Raw genomic sequence first — 7,272 nt, forward strand, 5'->3', positions numbered from 1 at the left:
GGCCCCCAACACCACCCTTGCCCGCTCCCAACCTCATCAAACACCACCCCTGCCCCCTACACCCCACGTGCCCCCCCATTCCCCCCACCCCCTCTCTGGGGCAGCTGGACTGGACACCAAGACTGCTGCTACTACTGCCTTTTGTGGGGTGTGTCTCCAAATAACCTCTCACACACGCACAACTTTTGACAGGTTCAACCTTTGCCCTGTACAGGACAATGTTGTAGATATTATCTGGGGAAGGGGTGTAGTTAGGGTACACGCCTGTGTAGAACTCCAGGGAAAGAGTGGGAAGAGAGAGAGAAGGTGGGAGGTCAGTCATTTAGAGATGTTATCAGTCCCATCAGTCTAGGACTGTACTTGGCAGCACTGAGTTCACTTTTAATCACTATAAACAAACAGATCTTGAAGTGCAGGTTCATCGTTCCTTGAAAGGTAGGTAGGATAGTGAAGAAAGCATTTTTTGTGCTTCCCTTTATTGGTCAGAGCATTGAGTACAGGAGTTGGGAAGTCATGTTGCAGCCATACAAGACATTGGTTAAGCCACTTTTGGAATATTGTATGCAATTCTGGTCTCTTGCTTATTGGAAGGATGTTGTGAAAGTAGAAAGGATTCAGAAAAGATTTACAATGATGTTGCTAGGGTTGGAGGTTTAGAGTTATTGGTAGAGGTTGAATAGGCTGGGGTTGTTTTCCCTGGACTGTCGGAGGCTGAGGGGTAACCTTATAGAGGTTTATAAAATCATGAGGGGCATAAATAGGGTAAATAGACAAAGTTTTTTCCATGAGGTGGGGGAGTCCAGAACTTGAGGGCATAGGTTTAGGGTGAGAGGGGAAAGATATAAAAGGGATGTAAGAGGCAACCTTTTCATGCAGAGGGTGGTACGTGTATGAAATGAGCTGCCAGGGGAAGTGGTGGATGCTATTATAATTGCAATGTTTAAAAGGCATTTGGATGGGTATATGAATAGGAATGGTTTAGAGGGATTTGGGCCAAGTGCTGGCAAATGGGACTAGATTATGTTGGGATATCTGGTCGGCATGGATGAGTTGGATTGAAGGGTCTGTTTCCGTTCTGTACATACCTATGACTCTATTATGACCATGGCTGATTTGGTTGTGGTTTTAAGTTCATTTTCCTGTCTGCTCCCATTTTCTTTGACTCTCTTCTCTATCAAGGATATATAAGATTTCAAATTGTCATGGATACACAATGTGAGATGATTTAGCTTTACCTATACCAAAAGTCGACAAGAGTGTTTAATCTTGCGAAGATGGAACCATTTAATCTATTGTTATAGTATATGGTGAATTAATCTCCACATTGGAGGACAGGCATGAATTCTGGTCCACCATGGTGACTACAATTGTAAACAGAAGTATAAGCTCATTGACAGCACAAATATGTCCTTTTGCTGGATAGAAAAGCTTAATTGAACGTAAAGCTTCCTTATAAGGTGAATGTGATTAATGTCTACTTGTCATTAACCAAGAAGCATTTAATATCAGTTTAATATTGATGTTTAAGGATAAGGTAAGGCAAGTTGAAGGAGAATAGCTAATCAGGGAGAGGTTGAATAGGCTGGGGTTGTTTTCCCTGGACTGTTGGTGGCTGAGGAGTAACCTTACAGAGGTTTATAAAATCATCGGGGCATGGATAGGATAAATAGACAAAGTCTCTTCCCTGGGGTGGGGAATCCAGAACTAGAGGGCATAGGTTTAGGGTGAGAGGGGAAAGATATAAAAGAGACCTAAGGGGCAAAGTTTTCAGGCAGAGGGTGGTACGTGTATGGAATGAGCTGCCAGAGGAAGTGGTGGAGGCTGGTACAATTGCAACATTTAAAAGGCATTTGGATGGGTATATGAATAGGAAGGGTTTGGAGGGATATGGGCTGGGTGCTGGCAGGTGGGACTAGATTGGGTTGGGATATCTGGTCGGCATGGACGAGTTGGACCGAAGGGTCTGTTTCCATGCTGTACATCTCTATGACTCTATGACTCTAAGTAGTTTTTCCTCAACTTTCTTTTAAATTTGCTACCCCTTATCTTGAGACTATGACCTCTAGTCCTAGAATGCCCCACAAGAGGAAGTATCCACTCCCACATCTATTTTATCCACACCTTTTGTCATGTTGAAAAGCTCAACTTGATCTCCTCTCATTCTTCTCAATCCCAGAGTATATAGGCCTAAACTGTGCATAGCTTGATCATTGCTCACCTGAGAGGAATAGAGTATTGCGTCTTTCTTGGTTTTAAAGATTTAAACAAGGTTATCAAGCCATAGAAAAAAACCATTACCACTGACTAAAGATGAAGCTCCATGTTAACACAAATATGTCACCAAATGTTGTCACCATTCTCAACATCCAGAATGGGCATACGAGATTTGATGAACAGCAGTCCCAACCTGCATCTTCAACAGCACTCTCCCTCACGTGTAAGACCATCCAGCCCTGATTACCTAGAAGCAGCAGACCTAGTGATCACCATCACCTGGTGTGGATCCAGCCTAAGTTAAAGCAGCTTTGGAGAAATTAAATTGCTCCTTTCTCAACATCAGAAACAAAACAAAACACAACAAACTCTGGAAATTCTCAGCAGTTCTGTGTGGAAAAATAGAGTCCACGTCAATGACATTTCATCGTTGTGAACATGTTTATGTTTTGGTTTCAAATGTCCAGAATCTGTTTGTTATTTTACTTTTATTCAAAATCTGAGTAAATACCTTTAACAAAATCACACAGAGATTTGTTTCAGAAAGATTCTGGTAGAATCGATGCTGCAATGCCTCAAAGAAATAATCACCGGCGTGCTGGTCCTTAAATATCATAATTCAAGAAAGCAGTACTCTACAATGCAATACACTTCAATTAGGATTTGGAACAGTGTGGGAATGTGATTTCATCTTACCTATGGATCCTAATGTACTTCTTTGTTTGATGCATGACTTGAAACAGCTTCTAGTTCTGCTGAGTAATGCTTAATCATGGAGCTGTTGGAAAATGAAGATTTCTCATCCATGTTATAAGGGCTGGAACATGTTACTTGGTGGCTTTATCATAATAAAGTGATTAAAATGCTTTAGTTGATTATGTAATCATGTTAACTAAAGCCATTAGGAAAAAGGGAAACTAACAGTCTTGTTTCCATGTTATCTGAAGTCTGCACTGCTACCTTTTAAAATATTAGGATTCATGGAGTGCAGATATCAACCGCAGAATTGGCATAATTAGAGCACTGTTTTGTCATGGTCGAATTGGAATGTAAAGCAATGAAATCATACCATACAATTCCATATAATTATGTGAATTTTTTATCACTGAGCTCACAAGAACACAGAAACAGTGCTTTTTTTTGATTAGATTAGATTACTTACAGTGTGGAAACAGTCCCTTCGGTCCAACAAGTCCACACTGACCCGCCGAAGCGCAACCCACCCAGACCCATTCCTCTACATTTACCCCTTCACCTAACACTATGGGTAATTTACCATGGCCAATTCACCTAACCTGTACATTTTTGGACTGTGGGAGGAAACCGGAGCACCCAGAGGAAATCCACGCAGACACGGGGAGAATGTGCAAACTCCACACAGTCAGTCGCCTGAGGGCAGTAATTGAACCCGGGTCTCTGGTGCTGTGAGGCAGCAGTGCTAACCACTGTGCCACCGTGCTGCCCACCAACTTAGTGAACTTAGTAATAAAAATTCATATAATTACATGGAATTATATGGAATGTTTTAATTGACTATGAGTCCTCGTGTTGAACAGTGTAAGATGAGCTCAGTCATGACTAAGTTCTGATTCTGTGGTTCTGACAACAGAGGATATAGAATCAAAAAGCAATGCAACCAGCAGCATTGATGCCGAATGCACAACCAGTCTTATTTTCATCATGGGCATTGGCAGCTGCAGAGCTGAGATATGCAGAGACTGAGAAAGAGCAGTAATTTTTTTTGAACTCAGAATCACACAGCATGGAAACAAGCCTTTTGGTCCAACTTGTTCTTGCCAACAGGGTTTCCTAAACTGAATTATTCCCATTTGCCTGCTTTTCACCCATAACTTTCTAATCCGTTCCTATCCATGCACCTCTCCAAATGTTTTTTAAATGTTGCAATCATACCCACCTCTACCACATCCTCTGGCAGCTTGTTCCATACATGCACCATCTTCAGTGTGAAACCGTTTCCTTTCCGTTTTAAATCTTTCCCCTCTCACCTTAAACCAATGCCTTCCAGTTTTGGATTCCCTTTCCGGAGAAAAGACCTTAGCTATTCACCTTAACTATGACCCTCATTATTTTATAAATTTCTATTAGGTCACCTCCCAGACTCTGACACTCCAGGGGAAAGAAACCCCAGCCTGTCTGGTCTCACCTTATCACTCGAACCCTCTAGTCTGGGCAACATCCTTGTAAATCCTTTTCGCACTTTTCCAGTTTAATAACATCCTTGCTAAAGCAGGATGACCAAAATTTTATACAGTACTCCAAATGTAGCCTTACCAATGTCCTGTACAGTTGTAACATGAAGCCCCAACCGCTGTACTCAATGCTCTGACTGATGAAGGCAAGTGTGCCAAACCCCTTCTTCACCACCCTGTCTACCTGTGATGCCACTTTCAAGGAATTATTTACCTGCACCCCCTGGGTCCCCCTGTTCTTCAAAACACCCCAGAACCCTACCATTAACTGTGTATGTCCTGCCCTGGATTGTCTTATCAAAATGTAACGCATTGCTTTATTTGCATTAACCTCCATCTGCCATTTCTCGGCCCACTGGCCCAGTTGATCAAGTTCGCATTGTATTCTTATGAAACCACCTTCACTGTCCATTACACCACTAATTTTGTTGTCATCTGCAAACTTATTAACCATATCTCCTCTATTCACATCGAAATATTTTATGTAAATGATGAACAACAGTGGACCCAGCACTGATCCTTGCAAAACACCACTGGTCACAGTCCTTCAGTCTGAACAACAACCTTCTAACACCACCCCCATTTTGTATCCAATTGTTTAGCTCTCTGTAACCCGTGTAATCTAACCTTACTAATTAATCTACCATGGAGAACCTTGTCAAAGGCCTTATTAAAGTCTATGTAGACAATAACTACCACTTTGCCTTCATCTACCTTCTTGGTCACCTCATCAAAAAATGGCATCAAATTTATGAGACATGATTTTCCATACACAAAGCCATACTGACCATCCCTAATCAGTCCTTGCCCTTCTAACTGTTTATAAGACCTGTTTGTCAGAATCCTCTCCAACAAATTATATACCACTGACTTCAGGCTCACTGGACTGTAGTTCCCTGGCTTTTCCTTGCAGCCTTTCTTGAATAATGGCATAGCAACAGCCACCCTCCAGAGTTGCAGCACCACACTCATGGCTGGTGGTTTACAATTACCTCAGCCAGGGGTCCTGCAGTTTCCTCTCGAGCTTCCTACATATCCTGAGATATACTTGATCAGGTCCTGAGGACATATATACCTTATGCATTGTAAGGCCTCTCACATATCCTCTTCTGTAATGTGGACTCTTTTCAAGACATCACTATTTACTTCCCCAAGTTCTCTAACTTCTATGTTTGCCTCCAAGATAATTACTGACGAGAAGTTTTTGTTTCGGATCTCAGCCATCTCCAATGACTCCACTCATAGCCAACCTATTGATCTTTAAGGGGGCCCTATTCTTTCTCCAGTTACTCTTTTGCCTTCATCTACCTGTAGAATCTCTTTGGATTCTCCTTTACCTTATCTCATGCCCCCATTTTGTCCTCCTGATTTCCTTCTTAAGTGTAGTCCTACTCCCCCTATACTCCTCAAGGCACTCACTTGATCCTGGCTGTCTATACCTGACATATGGCTCCTTTTTCTTGACAAGAACCTCAATATCTCTAGTCTTCAGTGTTCTCTACTCCTGCCAGCCTTGCCCTTCACACTAGCAGGAACATGCTGACCCTGAACTCTTGCTATCTCGCTTTTGAAATCCTTCCATTTTCCAGATGACCCTTTACCTGCGAACAGCTTCCCTAAATCAACTTTTGAAAGTTCCTGTCTGATAACTTTCAGCTGGCCTTGCCCCATTTAGAACTTTAACCTATCCTTTTCCATAACTATTTTAAAATTAATAGTGTTATGGTCATTAGTCGCAATGCCCTTCCCCACTAACATTTCAGTCACTTGCCCTGCCTTTGTCCCAAGAGGAGATTGAATTTTGCTCCTTCTCTAGTAGAGCCATCTACATATTGATTGAGGAAGTTTTTCTGAACACGCTTAACAAATTCTCAACATTCCATCCCTTAACATTAGGCAATCCCAGTCTATGTTGGAAAATTAAAACCCCTTATTATTACAAACCCATTATTCTTACAGCTATCTGTGATATCCCTACACACTTGCTCCTTAATGTTCCACTGACTATTGAGGGGGGAGCTATAATACAATCCCATCAAAGTGATCACCTCCTTCTTATTTCTCAGTTCCACCCACATAGTTTCACTGGACCATCCTTCAGGAATATCCTTTCTATGTATTGCCATGATGATTTTATTAATCAAAAGTTTCACTTGCCCTCCCCTTTGCCTTCCCTTCTACCCTTCCTATAGCATCTAAACCGCAGAATATTGAACTGTCAGTCCTGTTCCTCCGTCAGCCATGTTTCTGTAATAGCTATAATATCCCAGTCCCAAATCCCCATCCATGCCTCGAGTTCATCTGCCTTACCAGTCAGGCCCCTTGCATTGAAATAAATGTGGTTTAATTCTTCAGTCTTCCCTGCCGTGCTGTTGCCTGCTTTGTCTAATTAACTTGCTCTCTTTAACGTCTGTACCAGCCTTGACCTTCTCTCATTACTGCTTAGAGTCTCATCCCTCCTGCCAGATTAGTTTAAACCCTCCTGAGTAGCCTCGCAAATCTCCTTATCAGGATATCGGTTCTCCTCCAGTTCAGGTGCAACCTGTCCCTCTTGTACAGCTCATGTCTGCCCCAGAAGAGGTCCCAATGATCCTAAAATATGAAACTGTGCCCCCTGCATCAGATCCTCAGCCACATATTCATCTGCTTTGTCCTCCTATTCCTACTCTCACTAGCACGTGGCGCTGAGAGTAATCTCGAGATTACTATGCTTGAGCCCTGCTTTTTAACCTCCTGCCTAACTCCCTATATTTACTCTATAGGACCTCATCCCTTTTTCTACCTGTTCATTGGCAGCAAAATGTACAATGTGGTTGCTCATGCTCCTCTCTGAGAATTTGTTGCAACT

The 7,272-nt window shown here is 42.3% G+C and overlaps 1 long non-coding RNA gene across 1 annotated transcript in view; it reads right to left on the reverse strand.

Moving 5' to 3' along the window:
• LOC122565123 overlaps positions 1 to 6,811 on the reverse strand; it is a 29,992-nt gene extending 23,181 nt beyond the window's left edge. Inside the window, exons 1-2 of the long non-coding RNA XR_006316092.1 lie at positions 6,735 to 6,811; positions 2,911 to 2,992 (exon numbers count right to left, since the gene is read on the reverse strand). This is a non-coding gene — a long non-coding RNA (uncharacterized LOC122565123). The remainder of the gene's footprint in view (positions 1 to 2,910; positions 2,993 to 6,734) is intronic.
• Between the last annotated feature and the right edge of the window lie 461 nt (positions 6,812 to 7,272).

The sequence above is a fragment of the Chiloscyllium plagiosum genome, chromosome 31 (assembly GCF_004010195.1).
Source record: "Chiloscyllium plagiosum isolate BGI_BamShark_2017 chromosome 31, ASM401019v2, whole genome shotgun sequence".
Classification (NCBI taxonomy): Eukaryota; Metazoa; Chordata; class Chondrichthyes; order Orectolobiformes; family Hemiscylliidae; genus Chiloscyllium; species Chiloscyllium plagiosum.